Genomic DNA, 14,618 nt, shown 5'->3' on the forward strand with positions numbered 1-14,618 from the left:
TAAATTTCATCTGGAATGCGGAAAATTGAAAAAATTTAAACGATGAAAGTACCATTGTCAAATCCTTGCGACAAATTGCAAATGCTGTTGTTTATTATTTGTGCTCGATAAAATTGGAATAGCCGTCTCTAGTTCTATTTGATTCGTGTGTTTGTTTGTTGTGTATTTATTGTTGCTCTCTTCTTTTTATTATTTCACTCGCTTATCCTGCAAATGTCTGCTATTTTGACTCGTGCTCAAGATGCATTTGTGGTAAATTTTGATATTTTTATTTAATATTCTTTAATCGAAATCCATAGCACAACTAACTTTCCACTACCGAAAACACAGTCTGAATGATTTACAAACCAACAGAAGCAAGAGACAATAATATACGGAGTGAGATAGATATGTTAAAAGAACTGTCAATGTACGATATTGTTAAGTACTAAAAAAATTTCTTTTGACAGTTCAGTAAAACGATGTGAGCGCTTGCTGTCTCATTCTAGCGCAACCATGTGAAAAACAGAGATGAAGCGAAAACACAACAGCTACTATGGAGAATCAGTTGTTGACTGTGAACTGTATTGTGGCAGCAGCAGCAGTAGCAGTTAAAGTAGTACGTAAATATAAAAATATTGAGCATGTGCGCCAACTATGTACTAATATTCTGCTACAGTGGCAGTGGATGACTTTAAGCGATTAGTTACGGTATAAGCCGCAGAATGAAATGTACGGTATGACTGAGTATGGAGCAAAAATTCATGAACAGTTTTTCCCCATTGTTGTTGGTTTTCTTCTGTTGTTGCTGCTGTTGTTGTTGTTTTGTTCCATTTTGCTATTCAAAACTGTTGGAAGGGAATTAAAGCCAATCGAAGAATTATAAATGAAACGCGGCAAGCTAAATGTATAATCAATTTCATTGAACGTACATTAAATATGCATTTGTGGAGAGGGAGCAAGCATCAGGCATTCTAACTGCGTGATATGAACGCAAAAAAAAATAATGATGGACACACGAAATACGAAACAGACAAATTTTACCAAAGTAAATTTACAATAATTACTTCCCTCCATACAAACGGCAATATACATGCGCCATTTGAACGCGCGCGACGCCGAGCTACTTTTATTTAGAGCAAATATGACATAGTTCTGTGGTTGTTAAGAGCACACGATTTCCATTTTATTAAAATACCCAGCACTAATACTCTCAAAGTAGGCCATGAATTGCTTGAGGACCAAATCATCCTATAGTTTTTTTTTAGCCTCATCTTTTAAATCTTGATGTATGTGTGTTGAGTGCATGGATTTTCGCTTAAAATAGAGGTGATCCCAGCAAAGTTGACGAACTCTTTGCGAGACAGCTCAACAATACCAACAAAAGCAAGAAAAACCATAACAAGGCGAGGCACAACCAAACAATTTGACTATTTCTACGGGTGACAATCATAAATTGGATTGAGCTTGAATACACAAAAAAATGCATACACATATACATATACACTACCGTGCAAAAGTTTGGAACCACTAGGTATTTTTTATACAAATTGACCATTTTTGGTGGACTCATTAACATATTTCCGAAACACCTGCACTCTTGATATTTTGTGCATAGTTTCTACAACGTTTCAATAGTAAATCACAGAGGTTTCATCGAAAAATATTCATGAATTTCAAAAATATAGCAATTTGAATTTGAACCCGTGAGCATAAAAACGACTTATTAAACAATCGCCGAACAAAACGATACAAGAAAAAACTACCGAACAAAACGTACCACAGCGGTAATGTGTAGCACAGCGGAGTTTCATTTTGAACGGTACAGTCCTGCTGTGTTACGTTTTTAACGTGTGTTTTGTTTGGTAGTTTTTTCTTGTATCGTTTTGTTCGGCGATTGTTTAATAAGTCGTTTTTATGCTCACGCGTTCATTTGTACTGTATGAAAAATGATCAAATTTGTATGAAGATTAAAACAGATCAAATTCAAATTGATATATTTTTTAATTACATGAATATTTTTTGATGAAACCTCTGTGATTTACTATTGAAACGTTGTAGAAACTATGCACAAAATATCAAGGGTGCAGGTATTTCCGAAATATTCCAATGAGTCCACCAAAAATGGTCAATTTGTATGAAAAATACCTAGTGGTTCCAAACTTTTGCACGGTAGTGTATATATATATATATATATATATATTTTGTTCGCAAATGAAACAGTGCACATGAACTCGATTCACTGTATTAGCATTCATAATGCGGTCTATATCAATATGCACACGAATATGTGTTTGAAATGTCACATTTCCGTTTGCGATGCAGTAAAATATGTGCGCGCACACAATGTTATGTACCGACTTACAAGTAGTAACATGCAAAACATTTCTGTTATCGCATATTCACCAGCTGAATACCATAGTTGTGTGCCGTATGGAATGTATTTATGCTCTTTTCCTACGATGTCTAGGCACGAGCGTTAGCAAGAGAATACCATCAATAAGATAAAGTAACCGCATAACGGAAGCGAACAGCAATCGTATGAATCGGTAGCCTTGTTCTGAAGTTGGGCAAGTGCTGAAATGACAGTTTCTATTTCTATTTCGGCTGCATCGCCATTGGAGACCAAAAAGACAACGTGAACGATTATGAGAAAAGAATGCGAACACGAACTGTTGAGATATGAATTGAAAGCCAAGAGGCAAAACTCTCTAATCTGGACGATTGTCCACTTCTCCTTTTTACGTCTCTCATTGCTAAAGGAAAAAAAAAATGTTTGTAAAACTCTTAATAGATAATTGTGCATGTGGAGTAGGAATCATGAAAATGGGGATACAAATAGATGCCGAGAGGCAATCGACCATCAGTTCTACTTTGCACAGTTTTTGTTCACAGGCGTAAGCGCAGGTACAATTGCAATGACGTCGAAATGATACGAATGGGTCATTAGCACTATATAGCGATTCGGCTTGATTGTTAATCCATGTGTTCACTGTTCATGTGCAGTGTTCACTGTTGCATTGTTACATTGGTCACTTCATTGCAACGTGAAAGACTATCGCAAAAAAGTTAGCTCCGTGCCGTTTTCCATTAAGATTTTCCGTTTTTCATTGAAAATAAAAATGCTAGCATACACAAAATATTGTGGGCTTGGATTGCTCCAATCAACACGGTTTCATTAAAAAAAAATATCGTTTGTATTTCTGGCAACATAGTTCAAAAGTTTATATCTTTTTGTAACTTCTCTACTTTAATTACCTATTTTTCTTTTTGCTCTTGCGTTTTCGATCGGTTTCCATAATATGAACGATTTTCTTCGCGACTATTTCGCGATTCAGTTATTGTCAGAAATGCATCCGATTAGTGGCTTTTGATGTTTCAATTATGTGCAAAGGATTCGCTACATGATATTTTCATTATACGTTGCTAACCGTGATTGCAAAAATTTATGCAGTGTCAATCAATGTGAATAGCCTCATTTTACAACATAGAACTAACTTAACAGCTTATACACTTTCAATGAATACTGTTGCCGATATTTCTATTGGGTGCATCCATTCAAATTAAAGCAGAGAGAAGAAAGTCTTGAATGAAACGAATGTGCACGAATGCAGTCAAGTATTTGTCTGACGTAGCAAAGAAAAATGAAATTGATAATGATGCTCTTATTCGACTACAAGTATGTCTGTACTTACATTCTGTACAATGCCGTTCAAAATAAAACGCTCATTTATATTACTTACACACACACACACACACACCCATATATATATATACAAGATTGGTATAAAGTGTTCGCTCGCTAACGTATTTCCCTTGCAAATAAAGCAAAGTTACAGCATAATATTTGGAATATGATGCATTCCCGCGTTTTTGCGACAGTATAAGCATGTCAAATACCGAAGAAACAAAACGGTGGCACTGATGAAATGCTGCTCTTCAAGAGAAGAAAGTGACAAATGCTGGAGAGAAAAAAACAACTCAAGGAAACTAAATTCGTAAATGCTTTGCCAAACGAACAAAAGCCACACAGACGATCATATGCACAAACGGAACAACGTTCTTTTTTCTGTTCAGTGCGTTAGTGAGATTTTACTCATGTGGTCGCTTCAAACGAACATAACTCGAACACCAGTTACAGCATCCACGCGGAGATGAAGCCTTGTGAGCGAGCTGTTTGCGTATCGCGCCCACATATCTGCACTTTGTGCTCAAAAAGGGTGAAAACAAGCAAAATAGCAAGAGTATAAAATTGGAATAGCAGTGAGAGAAAACCAACTAATCCAAATGAAACAATGAAAAACACTGCGCTGGTCGGTCGGCAAATAATGTCAATGTACATCTGTCACTGTGTTCGCGCCAATTGCCTATATGGAATATCTTTGCGATTCATTCATTTCACTTTTTCCATATTTCTGCACATCCGACTTGCACCTTCAAACAGATTGCAGAGAAAAATAGAAAGAGAAATAGAGTGTGCATGTGTGCGCACGAATGATAGAGAGTGAGGGAAGAATGAAGAAATATAGAGTCATGCAACAAACGACGAAAAAGCAAAAGAAATGTCAGATTTGGATGGTTTCGGTTTTTTTTCTTCTCGTTTACTGATATTGTTGTCATCATTGTGGAATTGTGGTTATAAAACCGCAATAATGCGCGCTTCAGACGCTAACTTGTTGTTTATTTGGCGGGGTTTTTTAGAGTATTCGTAACAAAACTTGTAACATGTTCATAAAATGGAATAAAATCAAATCAAATTAAATATATTACAAAAGCACACTTGCAAGCCACAATAAAAACATCCAGCACATAGCCGAACACACGCGCACAAGAATATGTATCGCAGGTGGGTTCACACTACTGGAAATGTATTCAATGTTCGTACAGGCCCATGTGCACGCTTGACGCATCTCCTGTTGATTTTTATAATATCTGTTTGGTATTGTGAAACGGTATTCCTCTACTCTCTTGCTCTCTCTTCTTGTAAACAACAAGGATAAAATGCAATATTCCTTACAATTGTCGCACACACCAAATCTCTACATCAACTCATTCTACTTATTTTCTCTTGTGTGTGCTTTTGTAGCATTTCATAGAATAAATGCGCATGCAAACGTTCATGTTGGCTGTTCGCTATTCACTGGTCACATCACTTTGGTGGCGTTGGATAAAATGCCGTACACACTGTACATAACATGAATTCCCCAGTTTTCACAGTGCCCGTATATTTTTCAACACATGATATTTTGTTCGAATGTTTTTCCTCGATGAAACAACACCAAAACTGTACTGGAAGCCGTACACAGTTGCCGTTGAGCCAAATACCACCACAACTTCTTTACCCCAAATACACACGTTTAGATGGGAGAAACACGATCACACACAAAAATATTCCTGTGTGCACATTCAAAAAGAGAGCGAAAATGCGCTACTATTTATAATATTACGTCAATACAAATTCAGTATTCAGTATTCATAGGAAATTTCCCAGGGTTGGTACGATATGTACGTGCGAGAGCGTGGCGTGTTTAAAATCAAATAAAATTTTAGAAACACATACCCCAAAAATCCAAAGTAAATCGAAGAAGAAAATCGAGTTAAGGTTAAAACAATCGCTATACTGTTTCATTGCATTTGATCCACGAAACTCAAATTAAACTACATTAAATCTTCAGTAATATACTCAGCCTTAAATGATTCTAATAGTTGTTAGAGCAACAGCAAAAATCGTATGAAAGTACTGGAGAAAAAAAAAAAGAGAAAATAACGTTGAAATTAAGACACAGAGAATTTCATTCGAAATGCAATTAGGACTGTTTGAATGGTTTCAAATCGAAGTGTTGAATTTAGTCGAAATAATTTGTTTGTGTGATGTATTTATTTAAAGAAGCTCAGTGCTCGTGCAGTGAATTTCAATCGTTTTACCGTTATCGTTATTTATAGACGTCATCATTTTCATCATCGTCATCATCATTCATTCAAAAAACGAAAAGAAAAAAATTAAACCACAAACGGAAGAAAGAAAGTAAAAATAAAAGCTCGATCGTTTTTCCTCAATCACAAACAGAATGAAAACTCTTGGAGAAAAGGAAAATAAAAATACCTTTTGAGCAAAACGTCAGGAATTTGAAAATCAAAGTTCAAGTATTAAATAAAAAAAAAAGAAAGAATCGGTGTGCTTTTGAGTTTTCATTTAATTCATGCGATGTCAGATTGAGATCCATAGCCCATATACAGTTGTGCTGTTGTGAAGTGGAAAGTCTGTAAATATGTAATCCTTTTTCGATAATTGAAAATTTATGTAGCCGTTTCATCTGAACTACCACCATCTATATGCTGACTGACACCTACTGGAAGAACATAGTTCATTGTATAAAAAAAAGTACTCCCGTTATAGTTTGGGTGTATGTGTGTCTTGTCCCCCCCCCCCCCCTGTGTATGTGCATGTGTACAATTTACAGAAGTGAAACACACTTTTAGTTTAAAAAAAAAAAAAAAAGTTAATAGAATCAAACGAGCGAGGAATTAATGGAATATCATATTGAAATAAGTGTGAACTCATTTATGTGGTGGCATTTGAAATGGAATTAATTCTTCCTGCATTCTGAAAATGAAATAAAACGAGGCTTACATGGAATTTCACTCAGCTGAATAATGCATAACAAAAGCAGTAAATGCAACGGAAACGCAAAAAGCAGAAACAACCAAAACACCAAGAAATGACAGCAACAGATTTATTTTATCGACGTACAAAATTCATAGGTTAAAAATGTTTTTAGCTGAATCAGGTGATTCGGTGGGGGCTGTCTCTGATAGATGCTTTTTCACAGATACATTGCATTGCATTGTCAAAAGTGGTTTTCGACGGTAGATGATCACCATCCACATCAAAAGGTTTTACAACGGAATCTGTATTATATAGATGTATTCGACGGATAAAAACTTCCAAATAAATCGTAAATATTCTAGTATTATTTTTGGTTGTTTTTTTTTTTTTTTTTTCATTTTGCAAAGTTTTCTTTTTCCGTATTCGAATTAGTTCGCAATCATTCCAAAATTTAACGCAACCGTATATCCTTCGTCCGAATAACATTGCTCACCAGTTTTTCTCTGTTTTAAATTCATATTCTTGAAAACCAAAGATGCCACAACCGTAGACGATATCTGCATTTCATTGATACAGTGGTCATGATATACCCGTTAGCGAAGAAAAAAGTTTTTGAAAACAGTTGAGAAATACAAGATAAACTAACGCAAAGGGTTTGATTACTCGCGCATTAGAAATATATTTAGACGAATATTTTATTTAGGATGGAGATCTGCGCTCTAAGAAATTAATAGAGTGAAATGAATTTAGGAGGCGCATGAAAAATGCTTTTAGCAATAGAATACGATTTTCAATGTTCTGTTTCACGTTGTCATTTCTTGCTATTTCTCTGTGCGTTTTGAGTTTTCTTACCGCATTCCATTGAGGTATCTTTTGTTCTTTGTTATTTCTTGGCGCTTCTTGTTTTTGTGTTTCGGTATTTTTTCTTTCGATTTTTTTTTTCCATTGTTTGATTGTTGGGTTTTTTCTTCAATAGTGTCAGGCAACAATGTAACGTCGCCGAAGTAAAGCACGTATCGTGGACAATACACTTTTTTTCTCTCAATCAGGTCGTTTGTGTGTGTGTGTGTGTGTGTGTGTATGTGTGTGTGGGAAAAAGCTTTCTCTCTTTCCATTCCTTATTTCGTATTGTTATACATATTTATAAAATATATTTTAATTCGTGCCTTTCCCCCTCAGCCTTAGACACGCATACCACTGCATACATGCTTCGTACACATATCCATAGTTTCGGTGCTACCGCCAATATAAATACGGCGTACTAGTTGTGTATTAGCTTTGTATTTATATAGGTTTATTTTTATTCATTCGTTGGCTTTTAATAATTTCTTGAAGCTCTTTTTAACAGTACTCTGTATCTGAGGAATTGTGTGTTGATTACTTTTTCTACATTTTTCCATTTTTCTTGTTTTTTTTTTTTTGTCGGTTCGGTTCATTTCTCGATACATTTTACGCATACAAATATGTATGTATTGTGTATTTGCCCCAATGTGTTTTTGTTCGTGCTGTTGTTGTTATTGCTGCTGCTGCTTATTTTCATTTATTATCCGTAAACGGAAAGGCTATACATATCTTTAGATGTTGTGTGCTTGTGTGTATGGAATGTTGAATGCGGCAAGCCGAATGAAAGACCGAGTGAGAAAAAAGAGTACCATTCCTGATGAGCTGAGTAAACCAGTATAATGTTAAATGGTGTACACTGTACAGCCGCCCACTGTGACACATATTTTTTATTTCATTTCACTTCACATTTTGTATATTGCTGCTACCATGCCATTGGATCCCTCTCCGTGTTTTTCTTTTTCGGATTTATTTCGGTTGGTTGTTGTAATTATTATTTGTTTTATCATTCCATTTTCTGTATGCTTTCGGTTTAATTTTGCCCCCATCTCCCTCTCTCTTTATTCGCTTCATATCATTTTTGTAATGGGTCGTTAGATGCTTTTTAGTTACTGTAGGACATTTAGTTTGCTACAAATACGCGGCTGTGCTGTTTGTGTACGTGTCACCTGTGATATGTAAATGGTAAAGCGAAAATGGAATTTAAATGCATCAGAAATGTTAGTTTTCTCACCGATTTCGATATGATTTCATTACGTCTGATCCTTCTAAGTCAATCTGTGTTAATTGGAATTCTCTAGATCAAATTCGACGTTCATAACATTTTGCTACAAGTAAATAAGGAATGCGAAAGTCAAAAGAACCAAGACCGCACTGCATTGCTCCGCGTCGTGATCTCTAATAATTTTTGTTATTAAGGTATTATGTGCTCTGTAAGTCTTTGTGAGGTTATGCCACCATTGTACCACCACAGAAATACAGTTGTCACGGAATATCACAACGTTTTTCACATTGCTTTTCAAATGTATGTGATGCGTTCAAACATTTATTTTGCTCCTAAAATGCAACACTTCTGAAGTGATAAATATCTCACAAAGCTTCTAAATTGACATTTTCATCAAACAGTTCTCACTGTATAGTTGTCGAATAATGCAGAGATTTTACATCATCGCCTATCAATACCACCGCATTGTCCTTACTATGCAAAGCAAAGTAAATTCACATTCATTTACTCTTGCGTTAATTAACGCGTCAACTGGTAATAAAGCGTTAACTGATGCGTGTGATGGTCATGCGTATCATGCATTCTGACGTTTTTGGTAATGGTTTCTCAACGCATTCGTAGTTCAAAGGTATATGCTTTTGAAACATGCCCCTCGCAAAAGTGAACGTTATAGTTCTTACTGATTCGCATTCACATTTATATTTATATGTGAGGTAAACGATAAACCATCTCTGGGATAATTGGGGATACTTTATCCGGCGATAGTACATTCCATACATTCTGTGTATCGAGGAATACAGGAAAGATGCAGAACGAAGTTTCTTTTTTTATTTTTCTAAAAACTCGGCTCTACATTTCGTGTAGTGCGAAAAAGGAAAAGAGAGAAACGTGAAGAAATACAACATCAAGTGCCATTCCATTTTCGCGTTTCCAGTCGAATCGAGAACAAGCGTTGGTAAAATATTCGGTTTCGGGTAAATAATAAATAATTGAACTAAAGACATGCACAGTACACGCTGTATGTGGACGGTGTAGACACACTTGGAACTGGAATGTTGCTTATGTACTGCAATGCTTATGTTTAGTTTTTCAGATACACTTAATTTTCAATCTTTTTGGCATGTTTATTTCGTATTTTCCCCTATCTGCTCTCTGCTATTAATGTTAACTTTCCTTCACTCACCGATCAGGTAGTGTGGTGTAAAGCGCACGCCAGCACTAGAATTGGCTGCTCGTTTGTTACATCAATCCCAGTATATTAGCTATATTCGCGAAAAGTGGTACAATATTCAAGAAAAAGAAAGAAAAAGAGGAAGAGAGAGAAGAAGAAGAAGAAGAAGTAAACGTAAAAGTGAAATATACGCGTATCGCATCTCTATACGAATGTGAATGTTTCAACGGTGGAGACTGATTCTGATTTCGTGTGTTGGTGTGCAAAAATAAACAGAGCTAAATGAAACATTAATATCAATTGATTTTTCTCGAAATGAATACTACATTTATAAATTATACATAAATACGATTGCAATCAGGCTTTTTTCTTCTTGGATTACGTTACGTCGTGTTTAGTGGTATTCCGTTGTCTGGATTTTCTTATTCTTTCTTTCTTAAGGTGCCGTAGCGCATTTCATCAATGAATTTATCTTGCTATAACTAAGCAAATAATCAAATGTAAAGAGAACAATCGCAAGTACATTCAGACCAAAGACGGAGAGCATTAAGTTTGGTTTTGTACATAAATCAATGTCAAGTTATTTATACATATAAGCAACCTAATCTTCGAAATAGAAATATTTGTCTTGCTTTTGCCCGTTCATTTGCTCGGTTTGACGTTCCACTTCTATGCCACACAATGTTTTTTCACACTCAACAGCAATATTGGAACGCAACGGATTGATAGTTTGTACTGTGTTCAGCTGGTTCTCTCCCTCTCTCTCAGTATGTGTGTATGGTGATCCATCTTAGACGATAAACGTAGGCAATGTTTATTATCATAAAGTGATTAAATTAATCTATAAATTGGTTTGATCGACTGTTTCATAAGACATATCGATGAATGCAGAGTAGACCATTTTGCAATATCCCCATGCAAAATCAACATACACATCCCAAATCAGACCATTTCAAATCGATATTTCCTACATGATCCCGAAGATTTTCTCACAAAATTGTCCGGTAGATGATTTTTGAGTGAATCAAACATTTTGAATTAATTTCTTGCTCATACCTTGAACATATATTTTTATAAAATACATAACCGATAAATTTTTATGTCCAATATTTAAATGGCATATCGGTACTTTTGACATAGATTATATTTTTTCTTGTTATGTTAATGTCTTTTATGAAAATTCATACTTCACGAAAGATAGTGGCTCCACGCTTTATTCTCATGCTTTATTCGTAAAATTTTAGAAGAAAGTTCATACGCTGTCATCAATGTATTTAGGCTGTATGGTCTCATTGGATAAATGTAGGAAGTCATGTGTATGTTTAAAGATCAGTCTAATGATATTAACACGTCAATATCCGTAAAATCTTCGTTTCCCAGCCTTGATACTTACGACAAATTTGCAGAGACTGCATATTTGCTGCTGAGTAGGCCTGAGCTGAGCTGAATTTGCTAACTCAGGCGCCTAATTCGTTATTTTACCGCATTCGCAGTGAAAAATTCATATTCCTTTAGTGAAAGGGAAAAGTTCAATTCAAAAATAGAATGTGTATCGATAATTGAACGTTTCTCTTTCACTAAAGGAATATGAATTTTGTGCTATGAATGCGTTGAAATATCGCTTCAGGCGCCTGAGTTAGCAAATTCAGCTCAGCTCAGTCCAGACCTACTCAGCAGCAAATATGCAGTCTCTGTAAATTTCACGCGATTCAGTTAACCCAATTGAACAAATTTAAATTACTTGAATTAGTATGTCAAGAAATTTTTTACCAATTTTTCTGAAAGCCCAAAAAACCATCTGTACTGTAGAGTCTTCTATTTTCTTGAAAAAATCAGCAAATCTCATTAACATTGCCCATGAAACCATCTGTCACGAACACCATTGCCATAATTATTTCAAGAAAGTTATGCTCCTAAACCATTTCGCAAATTAAGCCGATGTTCTGATTTCTGGCTCCTCGTCATTTCGGACAAAACAATGCGAATATGTGTGCTGCATATTTTGAATCGTCGAGTCATGAGCACTTCAAATGGAATTTAATAAGAGTTATGATGAATGATCTTCTGAATTGTTCCTTAATTCAGCTGAATAATCAGTGCAGGTCGAATTGCCAATGAATGCTTGTGTACGCAGAAGAAATAAATGAAATAACTGGGTTACATTTCTTTTGTTTCGTTCACTTTGTGTTTGTATTTGCTAACCCAAAGCAACGCATTTACATAATACTTTTATGATTTACTCAATCGTTCGTTTATTAAATTACCTCGTCAGTCAGAGACATTGATCTGTATTGTACCAAAGGACGGCGAAGCATTTTTTGCATAAAGCTTTTCTTTGCCTTCTTTGTATGCGCGTGTGTGTATGTGCGCATAGAATTTTTGAATTGGTGTTTGACCGCTTTTGCGTAAATGTCAAAACAAATACGTCTGTAGAAACGGAATGAAACGTATAGGCCGAAAATCTAGCACTAAATGCGAAATTCGTAATATTGATTGAAAATACCAGCTAACCGGAGACACTTCATGCCAAAGGAGAATTATATTTGAAACAGGCAATTTTATTAATTGAAATGCACACAGTACCTCTTCAATGCCCAAATAATATTTTCATATGATCTCGAATTATTTCTTGTAAAATATGAATGAAAAATTAACTGTTCAAATGGCAGTAATCATTGACCATTCAACCGGAGCATTCAATGTATTCATACACTTTGATAACCGACGAGAATTAGGGAGTTTAAGCAATGAAAATAAAGCTCCTACACACGAATAATATTCGGCGAGACGAACGAAAAAGCCAAATGGGCTCGTACGTTTTAAAAGGTACCAACATAATTTCATGAATCGCTTACGCCAGTGAGGAAATGAATAAATGGTGATCTCGAAAAAGCGCAAGTGTTGTCGAAATCGAAAACAAAAAACGAAAATTTGTATACATATTCAAAGTAAGTTGGGTTTTTGTACTGAAGGTGGAAAAAGGTACACAAATCACGAGTCCTTTACAACCGCATAAAGAAGGCAGCACCAAAACTTGGCGCTCACCACGAATACACACAAAGAATCTACAATCATTACAATAATTCTTGTTTTTATGTTTTATGATTCACGTCATACTTGCGACGCACTAAATACTGGACACGCATTTCTTTACACATGCATACATACATATACACGCACAGCACTATATATATGCGTATTTATTCGTTATGTCCATACATTTATTACGATTTATTCGAGCAAAAAAAAAGGAAAAACAAGTTAAAGTAACGAACACGCACCATAAATAAAGTGGGAGTAAAAGATCCTGGCAGTGAATCGAGAAAATGCTATTTTTCTGTGTCTATGTAGAAAATTTCGGTTTTGAATTTGAAATGAAAATCAAAATTGCCTAAAAAAACGCACACGAAAACGGCCCAGCACGTTGGTATTACACTGCACACGCAATCGGTATAGATGTGCGTAATATTCATATTATGCTCAACACTCAGATTCACTAAGACTCGTATGCTTACCCAAACCTTATTATCAATAACAATCATCGTCATCGTCATCATCATCGTCATGATCATTTTCGTTTCCATTTTTATGGTAATTAGGAATTTAGGAAAAATATGTGTGAAAATGTGCTCGCTTTTGGTCACCGAACGTATTAAAGTTGTCGGGACGAGAAACGCAAATAAGCACCTTGCTTTAATGTCGCGTGGAGGCAAGAGAGAGAGAGAGAGAGAGAGAGAGAGAGAGAGAGAGATGTACGTCCATGAAAATAGACGTAAACAGAGAAGTTTTAATTGTAATATCTGACAAGGAGGGCAAGAAAGTATGTTCAGTTCTCACGTACAAAACAATCCACTAAAACGCACTTATATTGCCGTATATCTACCCATTGTTGATGGACGCTTACAGTGAGAAATCTTAATGACTTTGAATTATATTCTAATTTATTCTCTCATTCTTTCTATGTTTTTCGTGTATGAGTGTGCATGTGTGAGCATGTGTGATTGCTTGTCAGCAACACTGTTCACAAAGTTACACCCAAAATTTATATTTGTACATTTTACGATGCATGGTCGTATATTTAAAATGTTTTATTGCTTTTTCGTGTAAACAAATAGTTAAATCTTCGAAACAAGCACCATCAAATTATCATCATTTATTGGAAATAAGAAAATTCGCTACATTTTTGAAAGTGAAAAACAAAAACAAATTAAAAGATTCTGGTGAAAGTGGATATGTTACCCACTCCAAACTACGAAAAGTTGTCCTGTTTCAAAGAGTATTTTCTGTCTTAATTTTACACTTTTTTATATGAATTTTATGGTTGTATAAATGAATGAGCAAGCGGAGTAATGAAACGTGATTTTTTTGTAAAATGAAGAGCCCCTGAAAATTGTTTGCAGTAAAAGTGCCCACAAAAATATTGTCTGAATTTGTTTTCATGTACCACTTTTAGTGAAAAAAAATGTACGAGTCGATTCAAATTGAAAATTTTTCGTGAGGCACTCTCATAGGGATATTGCAACGAACATAAAATATATGTATTTCGTCAAGTTTATCAAGCTCTTTCCAAGTTTATGCATAGTGTCGAACTTTTGTTCAAGCTCTACCATCTAAATGTACAGTAAAATAATTTACGGGCACGACGTAAGATGGCGTTTTTTCTGGTCAAAATAGTTGCAATATCCCTTTGGACACTCGTTCATATAATATTTTTCGGTTCAATTTGAATCGCCTCGTAAACAATTGTTCAGTAAAAGTGGTACATGAAAACAAATTCAGACAATATTTTTGTGGGG

At 35.2% G+C, this 14,618-nt stretch overlaps 1 protein-coding gene across 4 annotated transcripts in view; it reads left to right on the top strand.

The window, feature by feature from the left end:
* The first annotated feature begins 5,465 nt into the window (after nucleotides 1-5,465).
* The window catches only part of LOC129575625 (sodium channel protein 60E), a 31,653-nt gene continuing 22,500 nt past the window's right edge, over nucleotides 5,466-14,618 (top strand). For 3 of the 4 annotated variants that reach the window (XM_055459497.1, XM_055459499.1, XM_055459498.1), the window contains exon 1: nucleotides 5,466-5,581. The gene's annotated coding sequence lies outside the window, so the exon portion shown is untranslated. Of the gene's footprint in view, nucleotides 5,582-6,496; nucleotides 6,936-14,618 lie in introns of those variants that run through there. The other variant, XM_055459496.1, reaches the window with a different exon arrangement.

The sequence above is a fragment of the Sitodiplosis mosellana genome, unplaced genomic scaffold (assembly GCF_009176505.1).
Source record: "Sitodiplosis mosellana isolate CC-2019 unplaced genomic scaffold, AAFC_SMos_1.0 Smas_scaffold_6167, whole genome shotgun sequence".
In the NCBI taxonomy this organism is placed as follows: domain Eukaryota; kingdom Metazoa; phylum Arthropoda; class Insecta; order Diptera; family Cecidomyiidae; genus Sitodiplosis; species Sitodiplosis mosellana.